Here is an 18685-nt window from a genome sequence, read left to right on the forward strand (position 1 = left end):
TTAATCCCGGCCCACCTTAAATTCATTCGCATCTCTCCATCAGCATCTTTTGTTTGTAAACGTGTTGATCAGCACAAGCAGCAGCCTGTTGTCCCATCCCCCCACCACCACAGCTCCACTTGGGGGGGGGAAGTTTCCTAACTCAAGTCTCTTTATCTGTTTGTGAGTTCCCTGGAGTTGTATAGGGTAAATAATATGAAATGTCTTCTGCAATTGTACCATATTCTGAGCAAGTTTTGAATGACAGGATTACTGCTTAATTGATAATGGGTAATTGTAGTGGCAGCAGCAGTAGTAGGTTCACAAAGCAAAGCATATCAAGAGGAGATGGAAAAGAATTTATTTTCAATGGCTAATGTTGTGGTAAAAGCTTTACACTATTTTCAAAGAAGTTATTCACGACCAGATGAGAATGCAGAATAATTTTTTTAGTTGCACGTAGATATGCACAAATGTCTTGGTTCATGGAGTGAACATTCAACAATACAATTAATTTGCTTTCCTACTACCATAACCTTATCTAATATGTCATGTCATATCATCTGACTCTTAATATGTATATAGCGTTATTATTTCATCCAGACATCTAGTGCCACTAGTATTTTCTGACTCCTTTCGACTCTCTCATTTACCTGAATATTGCCTTGCTAATAGGGGTGATTTGAGGAATGTGTTGATCTTCCCATTAGTTTATCCTTGGTTTGTAGAAGGGCGTTTGTTACTCATTTACCTCATTCTGTCCTTGGAAAATCAAGCTTGTAGTTTCTCTGAGATGAGGCAAACCTCACATGTTCAAGCTTTAAGCCACATTTAGTTAAACCTTTAGTTATCTTCATCCCTTTTCCTTATGTTTTAATAATTTATTATTACAACATCATTTAAATATATACTTGTATTAAGTTGTAAAAGGTTATACAGTACACCCCCAGTTTTCATGGGGGTTACGTTCCTAGAGCACCCGTGAATTGTGAAAAACCGAGACTTTTGGATGTGGTTAACAAATGCTTTTTAAATGCCTATTTTTATAGTTTGAACCCTAAATACAGTATGCTCCCAAAGCACTTCAATTTTGTTGCCAACTCAGTTTAATGCATTAATACATTACCTAAAAAAATCACCTTAATACATTACCTTAAAACAGAAGGTAAACCCGTATACTGTACAGTACTGTACTGTTATGTCTCCCGCAGTGCTAGAATGTAAAATACAGATGTTACGGCAATATGTGCTGTAATTCATGCAAGTGCGTTTTCTTTGGTATGCGCTGTAGTTTTCTTTGTTATAAGTAGAGTAAATACACAATAATTTCATTTAAGTAAAATGTACAGGTACTCACCAATCATGAATGATATTGATGATGATGATGAAGTAGATGTGCAGTAGTGTGCACAGAATTTAAAACTCCTTGGGTGGCTTCTCTTCTTCAGGCGCTTCAGGAGGAGTTGTATCTTTGTACGGAAAATCTTCTGTTGTGGTTTTGTGCTGGCTTTTCTTTATAAGTTTCAGGAACGTTGTGATAGGAAGTTGCTACATTTGCTCCTGTAGCGAACTGCTGGTACAATTTCCGTGCTTTCTCACGGATGATGTTACCATCCAAGGGGTGGTTCTTTCTGCAGTTGGTGATCCATAGTGCCAAGGCAGATTCCATTCTGACGATATTTTTGTTCCTTACGGTCATTACCTTTTTGGCGCTATCACAGAAACTTATAGATACGGTACTCCAGATCGCTGCATCCTTCTTCTTTATGTAGCATACGGTGATTTCATTAATGCCATAGTGGCGCGCTACTCCCGGAGCAAATCCAGTAGTTCAGCCTTCTCCTGGAGTGTTTTAAACTTCTTCTGGTGCCTAGGCTCAGTTCCAGAAGCCTTAGAAGGTGCAAGGCAATTCGACGACATCATGTACATTTAAGAATAATAAAACAATAACAAAATGGAAAACACGAGGACACTCACCTGGAGACACGTCACAAAGCAGCAGTCAATCATCAGCAAGGAGAAATGAATGACGCTCTCGGATTGGCTACTTTCACCATCCCAAACTGCGGTGGTAAACCCACTCACCTGGAGATGCGTCCCATGGCAGCAGTCAATCAGCAGCAAGGAGAAATGAATAACGCTCTCGGATTGGCTACTTTCACCATCCCAAACCGCATTTCCCTCAGCGGTTGCTTCCTTTCTCTCTACAGCTCAGTATTGTCATGAAAAAGCCATAAAAAATTGCAGAGGATATTTGCGCTTTCCACTAACAAGTAATAGTTAGGTTCTAAGAAAAAATCTGCGAATGACTGAGTTCGCAAACCCTGAACTGCGACTTTGTGGGGGTCTACTGTATATTAACTAAAAATTCCATACCAAGCCAGTACAATTTCTTTATTTTCTTCTTCCCTCTGTCATCTGAGAATATGTATATTTCCAATGCAGTAGTAGAGATGAAAGTTAGGTAATGTCATGTCTGCTTTGGATCTTTGAATTATTGTTTTATGCCTTATTCCTGTGGCCTTCTTGTATATCAAGTACATTTTTATTTGTATTTGTGATTTATTATTACAGGTTGAGTATCTCTAATCCATAATGTCTGGGACTAGAACTATTTTGGATTTTGGAATATTTACTTATATATAATGAAGTAACATGGTAGCGCCCTTGATGAAGTATGAAAATGCAGCCAAACCAGCTAAATGGAGACTCATTCATATAATAATTCATATAACCGAGATGTTGCTATTGTAAAGAAAAGGAAGACATAAGCCAGGGAATGTAGATTTAAAAAAAAGAAAGAAAAAGTTGATTATAGTGGGAGTTTCATTAAAAAGGAGCCAAGGATTATTCGGGACAGAACTGGTTTAGAAGAAATAGCAAACTGAATTATGTACAGCCTTCCCTTCTGTTCTGGCTGTGGGGAATTTGTTCACCAAGCTGCATTGTCTTGGTTCATCGGAAGAGGCAGTATACATGGTAAACTAAAACCAAGACTCCTTCTCTTCAAACTATGCTATAATGCTCATTGCTTTCCCTTATCCTGCCCATAGCTGCTGCTGGTGGCCCTTATTTCTATAGCCAGTTTGAGCCGTTGTGTTCTTTTTATCCTTGCTGCTTGCATGGTAGCCATAACAGACTTACTACATCATAATATGTGCTTTAGCTCCCTTTTAACACTGGAATTACCAGAGCCTATGAAAAAACTTGTAGATCCAGCCCACCTTAAATCCCATCACACCTCTCTGTCAGCGTTTTGTAAATGTGCCGAAAAAGACAAGCAGCAAGAAGCCTGCTATTCTATCCCCCCACCATCGAAGAACGTGTACAAAATTCTCCCAGCTCATGCCTTGATTATCTGGCAGTGAAGTGCTGGAGTTTTAGAGTGGAAATAATAGATTGTTACTTGAAACACATGCATTTTATGTGTTCCGTTTCTGCAATGATCTGTGCAAACACATTGTTAAAACAGAAACATTTTTCATATTTTAGTAGTAAATGACAAAATGTTGGCCTAAACTACAGTATACTGTATAATGTATGAAGTCTGAAGTCCAAAGATCAAATAAACACTTTCACAAAAGGTTCAAGGATAAGACAACACCTTTCGTAGCGTAGCGGTAAGATTTGCTAACTTGTAAGCAAGAGTCCCCTGTTCAATCCTGACTGCCTCCTGTATTTACCATTTTCGGTAGTGCGCTGCTCTTATTGTTAATATTATATAGTACAAACATCCATTTGATTTGCGTCTGTAACAGACGCTGTACCTTTATAGTACTTCCAAAAAAGTTACCGTTTTTTTTTACTTCTCTCCGTGACGATCACGATACATACTACCACCCTAGGGATCTGACGCTGTTAGTTTTTATTTGAAACTGGGAATAACTGTAGATATGAGTGGTGTTTTGAGGCAAAGGGACTGGACATTCTTTGATCTGAAGGGATAAAAGCTGATGTCCAAACGCTGGTGAATCTGCCTTCTTCATATCTCACTGTCAGTTGATTTTTTTTTTTTTTTTTTCAGTTTTATTGAGTGTTCCTGCTCACGCTGAATTAGTATGCACCTTATGATCTATGATGTCAAAAAAAAAAAAAAATAGACACAAGTATATATAATATTTGGAATTATTCATTTTATGACCTGTATAGTACGTTTCAAAAAACATTGTGGCACAGATGCAACATTATTCATATTCAGTCGCATAACATCTTGTACTTGTAATCGGTGACCATGTGTTTTTTTTTTTTTTCCCCCACTCTTGCCAGTCACCACTTTGCTGTATTGTGCTGTTTCTTTTGTACTCCAGGACATGCAGAGAAAATAATAGTATAGAGAGATCAGTTCAGTGCTCTATGCAGTCTAGAAATTCAAGTGTTTACAGTTCACACACATTTGCAAAGACCGTTCTTCCTACATTTACGACATGTGTACCTGTTGCAATGCGCACACTTCTCTTTATGCTTTGGTTCCTATTGCATTGAAAGGGCACCTGACACTGACTCAGTTTACTTTCTTGGGGAAAGCGGCTGTCTTGGAACAGAAGCTTGTTGATGTTGTATCCTCCTTTTCTTTTTCCATCGCCTTTTCTAGTAAGATGCTATGACGAAGTTCCTCTGCAGGGTGAGCCATGAACACTCTCCTTTTCTCAGTGGCCCCTGTGCATGCCTTGCACAGTAGATGTGCGTTGATTGCCACTAGGTCAAGCATGTTATTGCACACAGCAACTGGCCACCTGCGTGTTCCTGCATGCACTGAATAAGCTCATGCCTTCTGGTGCACGATGTCATGTCAACGTAGCACGGAGAAAAAGAGACAAATATTTGGGACGTTGGGTATAAATTTATTGTACTTGTAAAAGTTAGCTTTTTTCAGTTTTATTCTCTCAATCATGATCACGCTGTACTCATCCAACCCCACCCCTCCTTATCTGACTTAATGTAACAGCGCCAGCATAAATTCACACCCGATCTGACGCTGTTCGTTTTCAAATAATATTGCATTAGTGCGATGATGTTTTCTGATTGGTACTATTCAGATCATAAAATGATTTCTTCAAAATGTTGCGCATATTGTCTCTTTCTTTCAGGTGTGTAATAGGAACCAAAGCATAGAGAGAAGTGTATACATTGCAACAGGTACACATGTCGTAAATGTAGGAAGGACGTTCCTTGCGTGTGTGTGAACTGTTAACATTTGAATTTGATGATTGTGTATAGCAATAGGGAATTTAATAGGAGGCTTCTTGCTGCTTGTCTTTATCGGCACGTGTACAGGACAAAAGATGCTGACAGAGAGATGCGATGGGATTTAAGGTGGGCCGGATCTACGAGTTTTTTCGTAGGCTTTGGTAATTCCAGTGTTAATAGGCCCATTGCTGCCTGTTTGCACTGAAGACCTTTGTTTTTTAATCAGTTTATTTTGGCTCCCTGTTGTCAATTCTTAAAGAACTGGCTTACAGGTCAATAATTTCTCAGTCAACCTTTACTCCATCATGCCCTCTGTGCTAGAAGCCATTAACCAACTGACCAAAGCACTACTTGCAGTTTTTAAATTGTGTGGACGTACAAACATGAAACATAAAAAGCTAGTGTCCATTTTCCCTGACATAATCAGAGCAATTTACTGAACTTCTATTACCTGTAAGAGCACCTAGCGAGAATGAAGCTGCTTTTATTAACCATAAGCATCGATTGTCTTTTAATCCCCAAAATGCAGAGCAGACGCATTACAGTTTGTTTCCTCTAAGCTCCATGCCAGCACAGCATTTTTAACAGTACTGCAAGGCTTTTTTATTTATTTATTTATTTTTTACTTCCATGCAGGTCTTACGCCACTTCTCGGGGGCCAAAGCTTGTCGACTATGTGTCATGCCTTTTGTAGCTTCCGATGTTTCATGGTGGTCCACAGTCTTTCAGACCAAACAATACAATTCAGACCATGGCTCACATGTTCAATTTTTCGTAGGATACCTCAACTCCGACATCATCATTGTGTGCCTACGCTTCACTGGGGATACATTTACTAGATCATTGAGACTTATAAAAGTAAATTGCACAGAAATGTGCACACGTCAGGTTTTATAGATTTTTTTTTTTTATGACTTATGCATTTTTGTGATTTTTCGGGTACGCATATTTTCACATTTAAATCCAAGCACAGTTTTGTAAAAGGGAATCTTAGTGTGTAATTTGCCACTTGTGATGTGATGCTCAAAGTTTCAGATTTTGGAATTTCAAATGAGGGATACTCAACCTGTATACAGTATCAGAACATTCTGAGAAGATGTTAATTTTTATGCAAATCTCTTAATTAATGTAAGATGAAGAGATATTCATGTATTATAATCTAAAACTTCGCTTGGAAATGATTGCCATCAGTTTTAATTGCAACATACAGATATTCCCTGGCTACTAAAGCTTCTTCCCGAAAGCCATTTCAAGCATCTTTTTGCTATGTCTTGATTAGATATTTTGTTTTTGTCTCCTCAGGTCAGAAACAATCGGCAAGTCTCAAGTTGACAGCTTTGATGTGGCACAGGTAAGTGAGTGGCATTTGCTCTGTCTGAGGACATGGTGCATTAGCCTGCAAAGGCATTTCCTCTGAGACAGAGAAGATGTTTAAAGACTTGAACGGAAGAGAATAATCTGAGCATGTCATATTTAGCCAATGGCATTTATCCTGTATAATGAAAAAAACACCTAGGTCTCTTTATTTTGTTTTGTTACTGTTAGTGACTTAATCAATGTACGTAGAAATGCTAGTTTGATTTGCTTTGTCTTAAAATGTTCCCTAAATATGTTTTTGCGGAACCCTTATCTGCCTGCCTAGGTGATCATTCTAGTTACATTTTTCTATGAAAATTTTCAATTTCCCGTCAGTTATACACAACGTTTGAATGATGAAATCAGTATTTCAGTGGAAACTGTCTATATACGTTACCTTGAAAAACATTTTTTGATTTTACTGCATGATTGCACATTTTTGTTCTTTTAGTGAATGTTAATTGATTTTCATTCAATGACTGATATTTCTTAGTTTTAATATTTAAGAAGTTTGTGCAAGACTTACTGTCTTAAGTCCATCCATCCATTTTCTAACCCGCTGAATCCGAATACAGGGTCACGGGGTCTGCTGGAGCCAATCCCAGCCAACACAGGGCACACGGCAGGAACCAATCCTGGGCAGGGTGCCAACCCACCGCAGGACACACACCAAGCACACACTAGGGCCAATGTAGAATCGCCAACCCACCTAACCTGCATGTCTTTGGATTGTGGGAGGAAACCGGAGCGCCCGGAGGAAACCCACGCAGACACGGGAGAACATGCAAACTCCACGCAGGGAGGACGGGAAGCGAACCCGGGTCTCCTAACTGCGAGGCAGCAGCGCTACCACTGCGCCACCTTGCCGCCCTACTGTCTTAAGTGAAAAACTAATTGCTTCTTGAATTTATTAAGTGGGTATTCCAGTATTACCAACAATAAGTGTATCTAGAAGTTTGCTATTACTACTGATCAAACTCTTACAGTGCTTTGCAGTTTAGTTCCACTCCACCTTGCAGAACCACTTTAATTTAGAGGTTTGTCATGGTTGAACTGGTACTTTCTGATGTTACCATTTCAGAGCAAACTCTTTCGACATACCGTGTCTTGTATATATATGTATATATATATATATATATATATATATACCTTGCCAGTTCAGAGGTGTCAATTCTACATGTAAGAAGATCTATCTTTTAAATATTTTGAATTTAAGTGTCTCAGTATATTAAAGAAAAATTCATATTTACTGTAGCGGAAAACAAGAAACACTGCAATTTTTTTTATTGCAAAATATTAATTATACACTGGAGACAAGTATCTTTATTTCTGCTATATATAATCTTTGTATTAACCTGATGTTTGTGATGCACTGTCTGTTGCAGTGTAAGCAGTCCATTTTATTAGTACTTTAGACAAGTTAAACAATTTACAAAATGTAGGCATTGAGTAACTTTGCTGTGTGATCAGGGCTAAGTTACCTGTTTTGGAAGTTTTTTTAATTTTTGTTTATTTCATCAATGACAAATGTTACATTTTTGTTTATTAAATATTTCTATAACAATAAGTCATATAAATGATAGTGATAGTAGAATGTAAGCACGTGAATTAGTAGAGCATATAAAAGACATGTTTTTAATAGCATTTTACAGTATTGTGCAGTTAGAACCGAAGCCCAAATGAGCTTTTGGTGGCTAAAGCACCTTTCATAGCTTTCATAGAAACCTTATCCCAAATCATGTTTTGTAACAATTGCATTTTTATCCTATTGTTGGTTATTGGTTATGGAGAATCTATGGCTAATTGTAGTGTATCTGTTTTTAACAATATTAAAATGAAAAGTACTCTTGTGATGCTTTGAAGAGAACTTATAGTGTCAGTGAAATATTGAATTCTTATAATCTTCTTAAGTGTAACATAAATGCAGAGTACATTTTTATTCATTGTATGCATAAGGTTGTTTTGCCACAGTTAAGGAGTTAATTTTCTCTTCAATTAATCTTCAGATAGGTTAGGTGAATTGTTGCTTTAATTCTTTTTAGTTTTAAGACCCATTTAACCTGGTAACTTAAAAAATAGCAGGAGAAATGATTTGATGTTGCATACATTTCTGGTTTGATTTGAGGGTGTGTTCAGTGTGGTGTGTGTCATTATGCTGGAAATTTAATTTAAAAATCTGCAGCCACTGCAGCCCTCCAGGACCGTGATTGCGGACCCCTGTCCTGGGGTCACAATATGATGCCAATATGTGTTTTTTTTTATTTGTATGTGTTGTTTTAAAATTCTAAGCATTTCAGTCCAGTTCTACTATGTATTGCACTTTATTTATGTGGCTCAACTCCTATTTGAATTATGAGTCAAATCTGTTGAATGATATTTAATGAGCTAATGACAGACACATGTAATTACATTTTTTTCCATACACTGATGTTAACAAAAATCTCATAATAGTAAGTGTCACACACCTGACAAAGTGACTTGCCGATTAAATTGATTTTAAAATTGAGTTGCTAGAAAAGCAGCATTAAGAGTTTTTGTAAATGAAAATAAACTTAATCTAATTCATGTGTCATCTGCAACAATCAAAAAACGATTCTGGGATGCTGGCCTTAGAGGCAGAGTTTCAATGAAGAACCCATATCTGAAACCAACAAATAAAAATAAAAAGAAAATAGGCAATGCACAGCTGATTATTATAAGATGGTGTTATGTTCAGCATCCCGGGGTTGTCTTTTCACTGTTGCTGGTGACATTGGTATTTGGTGTATATTTAAGGAAGAAGTTGACTGATGACCGGTTTCTCAAAATACAGACTCTGATGTACTTGCCATCTTATGGAGTTCTGCTCAGGGCCTTCCCCTTAGTCTTCTGTCCTGATTAGATCCAGTTTTCCCTTACTATCTCCAAGGATAGTACTAGACACAGTTGTATACAATCATTATCTTCTTGGAAATCTGTCACGTGGAGTAGAGTAACCTTCATTCTGCAAGGAAAAAATAGACTGACATTTCTTAAGAAAGCAGTTTCATTTTGTCCATTTCAAAGCTCAGAACTGATCTTAACACTAGAATTACCAGAACCTACGAAAAAGCTTGTAGATCCGGCCCACCTTAAATCCCATCACACCTCTCCGCCAGCGTCCTTTGTCCTGTAAATGTGCCCATAAAGACAAGCTACAAGCAGCCGGCTATTCCATCCCCCCACCGACTTAGAATGTGCACGAATTCTCCCAGCTCATGCCTTGATTGATTATCTGGGAGTGAAGTGGAGTTTTAGAGTGGAAATAATAGATTGTTATTTGGAACACCCGCATTTCATGTGTGTTCTGTTTCTACAGTAATCTGTGTAAACACATTGTTAAAATAGAAACTTTTTCATATTTTAGTAATAAATGTTACAAAATGTAGGCATAAACTATAGAATGTGTGAAGCATTAAGTCCAAACATCAAATAAACACTTTCACAAAAGATTCAAGAACGATACAACAGGCTTTCGTGGCTTAGCGGTAAGCTTTGCTGACTCAGAAGGTAGTAGGCTTGCCGTGCCTCAAAGACCTGAGTTCGATTCCCCGTTGGGGAGAAATTAATTTCTGGTGTGAACGGATATAAGAAGTGATTTAAGGTGGGATGGATCTACGAGTTTTTTTCATAGGTTCTGGTAATTCTAGTGTTAAGGAATGCCAGTACCTTGCAACCCAAGGAAAGACAATTTACTTGTTTTATTGAACAAAATAATATGTTTCAGTGGTGTTAATGGAATTACAAAGAATTCTATACTATGTAATTAGCATTTGAACTTGACTAATTAAAGATAACTTATTTGTGTTGTTGACTAATTAAAGATAACTTATTTGTGTTGATTAGGACTGAAGTAATGGTTGCTGAAAATGAGGCTTTGCAGTCAAATACAATTAATAAATTAAAAATCATAGCCATTAGCAACACTAGTAATGTATTGTCTGTATTTTAAATCAGTTTAATTGTATCATGATTAAAAAATATATCACTTTCCATCAAAAACAAGAACATTTCTGGTTGATTCCAAGCTTTTCAATGCTAATGTATATATAAAAATAGATAGGCTGAGTTAACCAACCTCAAAGTGCCATTGTGCCAATTGACATTATCAAGAAATTGACAGCTTTTTTAAGGTATGAGAATTTTAAAAATGTATATACAGTATAAAATATGTATGTATGCACTGACTTGCTGCTGCTTGAATTTTACATATCACATCTGATGTTTTAAACCCTTGTTTACATTTAGCTTCCATTACCTTCAATTATCTGCCAGCTGCACTTCCTTAAATGCAGACAGTTACACTTGCTCTTTGTAAGTTTTTCAGATATAAACAAAGCCATTAATCCTTTATAATATATGTGATGGGGAAATTTCGATGGGAGGTGCTGATTTTATGTAAGATAGCACTAGCAATTGAAATATCAGGAAACTCATTTCTTCTAGATTGCACCTATTCCAATTTTTTAATTGATTAGCTTATATCCTCAGTAGTAATAAATGATAGAGGAAATACTTAAAAAGACCATTACAATACATTCAGGTATTTAATTTGTAAAGTACATAAAGATCCCTTGTGTCTCAATTTGTATAAAAAAGCCTACTTAATAAAGGCATCTGATATTATTGTCTGTGTAAGTGAGACTCTGCTGAAACACACAAAATTGTTCCCCTCATTCGTTGGTCAAGAGTCCTGTGTTCAATTCAAAAAGTCAATCCCTCAAAGACTTTAATTTTTTATCTATACTAATAAAAGGCAAAGCCCTGACTGACTGACTGACTCACTCATTCTCCAACTTCCCGTGTAGGTAGAAGGCTGAAATTTGGCAGGCTCATTCCTTACAGCTTACTTACAAAAGTTAGGCAGGTTTCATTTCGAAATTCTACACTTAACGGTCATAACTGGAACCTACTTATGTACATATATACCGGCCATAGCCTGCAGCTCGCTCGCCGTGTTAGGCGGAGTTACGTCCCTCATTGTCATGTCTCCCACGTAATTGAGTGCCTGCCCATATAAGGCCGTCCGTCAGCGGCAGTCCAATAGAAACACTGCCGCTACATATTCACGGGTGAAGGGCTGCGCTTCTGCAGACGAAGATGGGATGGTCAGGGTGGTGTCTGGCACAAACTCGGCGAAACTGCAAGAGAAACTTTTAAGTGCCGGGTCTTAGCTAACATTAAATAAAGCCATGGACATCGCATGAGATGGCACAAGCACAGCTGAGAACCTTCTATGCATGTACACCGAGCGGCTCACGTGAACTGACTGTGAAAGCAGTACGCAGACAAAAAGCAAGAGCTCCAAAGAGTGATGAACAAAAACCGCATTACACAATTGAGAAGGCAGCAAATAAATATGAACCGAGTGACGCATACAAACATATTCATAAGTGCAGCTATTGCGGAAACAAAGAACACAGTGGAAAAAGTCAATGTCCAGCTAAAGGAAGACAGTGTAAAAAAAAACCTGTGCATGCAGTGTGTCATGTCTCAGATAAGGAGGAAGACGGGCTGTTTATTGATGCAGTAAGAAACGAATCAATGAATGAAACCTGTTATCTTTACAACGGTTGACAAACACGGAATGTAACTTGAACACAACAGGTCCTCCAAATACGAACCTGATTGAAAGAAATAATGATAATCAAATCATTGATGACAACAACACTCATAACAGTGACAAAACAATTACATTGACAATCATGTTACATTATTTTTAAAATGTTCCCTTTTCTTTTTCATAACTTCTTTAACACACTACATCTCCGCTGCGAAGCGCGGGTATTTTGCTATATATACAGGGTGGGCCATTTATATGGATACACCTTAATAAAATGGGAATGGTTGGTGATATTAACTTCCTGTTTGTGGCACATTAGTATATGTGAGGGGGGAAACTTTTCAAGATGGGTGGTGACCATGGTGGCCATTTTGGATCCAACTTTTGTTTTTTTCAATAGGAAGAGGGTCATGTGACACATCAAACTTATTGGGAATTTCACAAGAAAAACAATGGTGTGCTTGGTTTTAACGTAACTTTATTCTTTCATGAGTTATTTACAAGTTTCTCTTTGTTTATAGCCATTTACATGTCGCAGAGGTTAACATGTGAGGAGCGGATAGAAATTGTGTTGATGTCTGGTGAACGCAGTAACCAGGTCATTGCAGCAAATTTCAATGCAAGACACCCTACGAGACCACCCATCTCCCATGCTACAGTTAGCAAACTGCTTGCTAAGTTTCGTGAAACTGGTTCAGTGTTGGATTTGCCAAAATGTGGACGCATGAAAACTGTCACTAATGAAGAAACATCAGTGGCTATCCTAGCTTCATTCAGCAAGAGCCCACAGCGTAGCACTCGCTGGAGAGTGGCATTAGTCGAACATCCCTTTGGCGGATATTAGCTACTCACAAATAGCACCCTTACAAACTCCAGCTACTGCAGCATCTCAACGAGGATGACCCAGATCGGCGCACTGAATTTGCAGAATGGGCAAAACAAAATTGGAACAGGACCCTCAGTTTATGCAGAAGATTTTGTTCAGTGATGAGGCAAACTTTTATGTGAATGGTGAAGTTAACAAACAAAACCACCGCTATTGGTCTGACACTAACCCACATTGGATAGATCCCTCCAAGACTGTTGGAACAAAAAAATTGATGGTATGGTGTGGTATATGGGGTACAAAGATAGTGGGGCCATTCTTCCATCAATGGAAACCTCAAGGCCACTGGATATGCGAAATTGCTACATGATGATGTGTTTCCCTCTTTATGCACTGAAGCTGGCACGTTCCCTGAGTTTTTCCAGCAAGATGGTGCACCACCACATTATGGGTGTCAGGTCCAGCATTCCTAGATGAACAGTTTCCTGGAAAGTGGATTGGTCGTCGTGGGCCAGTTGAATGGCCCCAAGGTCTCCCATCTGACCCCTTAGACTTTTATCTTTGGGGTCATCTGAAGGCAATTGTCTATGCTGTGAAGATACGAGATGTGCAGCACCTGAAACTACGGATACTGGAAGCCTGTGCTAGCATTTCTCCTGTGGTGTTGCTATCAGTGTGTGAAGAGTGGGAGAAGAGGGTTGCATTGACAATCCAACACAATGGGCAGCACATTGAACACATTTTATAAGTGGTCAGAAACTTGTAAATAACTCATGAAAGAATAAAGTTACGTTAAAACCAAGCACACCATTGTTTTTCTTGTGAAATTCCCAATAAGTTTGATGTGTCACATGACCCTCTTCCTATTGAAAAACAAAAGTTGGATCCAAAATGGCCAACTTCAAATGGCCACCATGGTCACCACTCATCTTGAAAAGTTTCCCTCACATATACTAATGTGCCACAAACAGGAAGTTAATATCACCAACCATTCCCATTTTATTAAGGTGTATCCATATAAACTGCCCACCCTGTGTATATGTGTGTAGATATATATATATATATATATATATATATATATATATATATATATATATATATATATATATATATATATATATATATATATATATATATATATATATGTATATATATATATATATATATATATATATATATATATATATATATATATATATATATATATATATATATATATATATATATATATATATATATATATATATATATATATGTATATATATATATATATATATATATATATATATATATATATATATATATATATGTATATATATATATATATATATATATATATATATATATATATATATATATATATATATATATATATATGTATATATATATATATATATATGTATATATATATATATATATATATATATATATATATATATATATATATATATATATATATATATATATATATATATATATATATATATGTGTGTGTGTGTGTGTGTGTGTGTGTGTATATATACCCTGATCTACATACTGTCAAATAAACGAACCACATGCCGTGGCGCAACACAAGAGGCGAATATATAAAGTCAAAGCCTGATTATATAAAGTCAACGCCTGATTATATAAAGTCAGCGTCAGAATATATAAAGTCAGAGTTAGAATATATAAAGTCATTACCGAATATATAAAGTTAGCATTGGAATATATAAAGTCATTACCGAATATAGATAGATAGATAGATACTTAATTAATCCCAAGGGGAAATTCACATAATCCAGCAGCAGTATACTGCTACAAAGAAACAATATTAAATTAAATAGTAATAAAAATAAAAAAAATTTAAATAAAATTAATGTTGGCATTTACTCCCCCGGGTGGAATTGAAGAGTCGCATAGTGTGGGGGAGGAACGATCTCCTCAGTCTGTCAGTGGAGCAGGACAGTGACAAAAGTCTGTCACTGAAGCTACTCCTCTGTCTGGAGATGACACTGTTAAGTGGATGCAGTGGATTATTCATGATTGACAGGAGTTTGCTTAGTGCCCGTTGCTCTGCCACAGATGTTAAACTGTCCAACTTTAATCCTACAATAGAGCCTGCCTTCTTAACAAGTTTGTCCAGGCGTGAGGCATCTTTCATCTTTATGCTGCCACCCCAGCACACCACCGCTGTAGAAGAGGACACTGCCACAACCGTTGTAGAACATCTGCAGCATCTTACTGCAGATGTTGAAGGATGCCAACCTTCTCAGAAAGTATAGTCTGCTCTGACCTTTCTTACATAGAGCATCAGTATTGGCAGTCCAGTCCAATTTGTCATCCAGCTGCACTCCCAGATATTTAAAGATCTGCACCCTCTGCACAGTCACCTCTTAAGATCACAGGGTCCATGAGGGGCCTAGGCCTCCTAAAATCCACCACCAGCTCCTTGGTCTTGTTGGTGTAAGGGTGTAAGTGGTTTGAGTCACACCATTTAACAAAGTCTTTGATTAACTTTCTGTACTCCTCCTCCTGCCTCTATAAAGTCAGTGTCAGAATATATAACCTCATTCCTGAATATACTGTATAAATTTAAAGTCATTATATTGATATTGATTGAAACGACTTGGACACATTTTTAGTAAACTCAATGAGTTCCTAATACAACGTAATGAAATAAGTTAACAAAAACATCTTCAGAAAAATATTAAAAAAAATAAAAAAACACTGTTCAGTTAATTCATTCAAAATGATGTATGTGCCCGGCATTTTGAACACTATATTTATTTATTCTTTTTGTATGGCGCATTTTTGGATGAACCTTATAAGCCCCATCGACTCTTGAGTGGCTTCTGTCGAAGTTTACCTTTCACTAGTACGAGTGAAATGACAAGCACAGAAATTTTATATATTCCAACGCTGACTTTTTATATTCAAAAATGACTTAATATATTCCGACACTGACTTTATATAATCAGGCTTTGACGTTATATATACTCGGGAATGATTTTATATATTCTGACGCTTACTTTATATATTCAAGTTTTCACTTTATATATTCAGGAATGACTTTATATATTCCGATGCTGACTTTATATAATCAGATTTTGGTGTTATATATTCAGAACATATATATATATGTGTATGTATATTTATATATGTAGATATGTATGTATATATGTTGTGGAACGGGACCCGGACACAGACAGACGGACATCTTTGTTTCACCCACAAACACGTTTATTCTGTACAATATTTACAATAAAGTCAATGCACGTCCCAGTGCCTCCAGTACCGATCCCCCAAAGTCCAGACCTCACAGTCCTTTGTGCCTTTCTTCTGGCTGCGTCCAGTCCTCTCTCCACCCGATTTCCGCTCTCGAATGCAGGGAGGCGGCCCCTTTTATACCAACCCGGATGGGCTCCAGCTGCTTCCCGGCACTCCTCCTTGGACACGCCCCCGTGTGGCGGAAGTGCCGGGTGTCCCCATTCTTCTTCCCCTCAGCACTTCCTGGTGTGGCGGAAGTGCTGGGCTTCAGGGTTCTTAAGGCACCGGGGCGCCGCCTGGCAGTGGCCACGGGCCCCTACAGGGTGGGCTTCCAAGCCCCCCCTCCCCGAGGACACCAACAAAACCAGGGCGGTCACCCCCTCATGGTCGGGAGGAGGCACCAGCCCTCCTCCGGTCCCCTTGTGCATCCTGGCTGGGCTCCACCGCCAGCCACCTGCGACAGTGCCCCACTGCCAGTGAAGACCCGTCTGTCGGAGCGATACATCCCGAGAGGGCAGCACGTCCCCGGAGTGGGTCCTGCTACGTACCCAGGGCCCACCATGGCACCTTGGGACGCACCATTTCGGCACCCTTTCCGAGGTCTCCTCGCCCCTCTGGTCTGCACCGCTCTCGCCTCTACAGTCCCTGCCAGCTGGGGCACATTCGGTCGCCACTGGAGAGTCCTCCCACGGAGCAGCCCATTCCAGACTGGCAGGTTTCCAACTGGGCAGGTCCAACGGCTCGTCAGAGCTTCAGACCTGTGAATAAACAAAAAGGAGGGCCAGAAGCGCTGCCTGGACACCCACACCGGGCTTCCATCCGGTCTCTACACCTGCAGCGCTCTCCCCCCCTATCGGTAGCCCCTGACTTGCCTGTTTGGTGCCTCCGCCATGGGTTCCATGCTCGTAATTTCTTCGGTGTGGGGACTGCTCTCACAGACGGCTCCTCCACCCACCCGGGATTCTCCCTCAGTTTCCGCAGAGGAGGCCCTTCAGCGGACGTGCACACCCAACTCACCTTCCCCGCCGTACTCCTCCGGCCAAAGGCTCCAGCGCTGCGCTGTTCCTCCGCAGCCTGCAGCGTCTCAGATGACGCGATCGCCGTCCCCCTCAGCTTCTCCAACTCCATGGAGAGAGCACGTAGCACCTGTAATAAAGGTGACTCTGCGGGCCGAAGGGACTCCTCCAGGTCGCGCAGAGCCACCGGTGAGAACAGGGAGACAGACGTCGGTGCGCTTACATGTCCGTCAGCCGCACACGTCGCCTGCCTCCTGTGGGCCACTCCCTCTGGCCCAATCGGGTCTCTCTCGGGCACGAGACTGACGTTCCGTGGTCCCGCCTCTATACAGTCATTGGCGGGCACACAAGACACACCGGCCAATCCCGTGCCTGTCAGTGGGTGGGATTTCCGGTCCTCGGACATTTTGGCTCTTCCCGGTGCGGCGGCATGCTGGCTCTTTGGGTTGCAGCGTCTCCCACTCAGCAGCTCTCCCAGCTGCTGCTGCTGCATCAACGAGGCGCCACGGATCGACATGCGCCTGCCACCGACAAGGATCTGGGCAGCCCCTACCTGTTGAACACAAAACACATGCGGCCCTGCAGGGCCGGTTGCTGGTAAGCAGGGAACTTACCTCTCGGGTCCTGTCTGTCCTGGGAAACGTCCCTGGCATGTTCTCACTAGGCGACATGCCGTCCTGGGCGCCTTTTGCGGCGGCGTGCACGCAGGAGCACGCTGCACTCCAGTAGTGCCTGTTCTCCTTCCTCTGGACCTGGGGAAGCTTGGCCATACTGTGGACCGGCGGTGGTCCGTGGGGGAGAACCACTCCCGCAGGGTTGTGCATGCGGTGCTCCCGCGACGAGTATGTGGGGTCCGCTGCTGCGCCGGGCCGTCCACAGACTGATTTTCTGGACTGATTTTCTGCAGGTCCCCGTCTTGAACCAGACGGAGCATCCTACTGATTATGCCACTTTGGAACGGGACCCGGACACAGACAGACAGATGGACGTTGTTTCACCCACAAACATGTTTATTCTGTACAATATTTACAATAAAGTCAGTTCACGTCCCAGAACCGATCCCCCAAAGTCCAGGCCTCACAGTCCTTTGTGCCTTTCTTCTGGCCGCCTCCAGTCCTCTCTCCAGCTCCGTCCTCTTCCACCCAACTTCCGCTCTCGAATGCAGAGAGGCGGCCCCTTTTATACCTACCCGGATGGGCTCCAGCTACTTCCCGGCACCACTCCTTGGACACGCCCCGTGTGGCGGAAGTGCTGGGCTCCAGGGTTCTTCAGCCACGGGCGCCGCCTGGCAATGACTATGTATATATATATGGGTGTCTATGTATGTATGTATGTATGTATGTGTATATATATGTATATGTATGTATATATATATATATGTATGTATATATATATATATATGTATGTGTATATATATATATATGTGTATATATATATATATATATGTGTGTATGTGTATATATATGTGTGTATATATATATATGTATGTGT

General features: G+C 39.9%; 1 long non-coding RNA gene across 2 annotated transcripts in view; it reads left to right on the forward strand.

Annotated features, from left to right (window-relative positions):
• Positions 1 to 18685, forward strand: part of LOC120534229 — a 181202-nt gene that overhangs the window by 133604 nt on the left and 28913 nt on the right. For both annotated transcript variants that reach the window (XR_005634706.1, XR_005634705.1), the window contains one exon: positions 6469 to 6517. This is a non-coding gene — a long non-coding RNA (uncharacterized LOC120534229). The remainder of the gene's footprint in view (positions 1 to 6468; positions 6518 to 18685) is intronic.

Source organism: Polypterus senegalus, chromosome 1, assembly GCF_016835505.1.
Source record: "Polypterus senegalus isolate Bchr_013 chromosome 1, ASM1683550v1, whole genome shotgun sequence".
NCBI lineage: Eukaryota > Metazoa > Chordata > Cladistia > Polypteriformes > Polypteridae > Polypterus > Polypterus senegalus.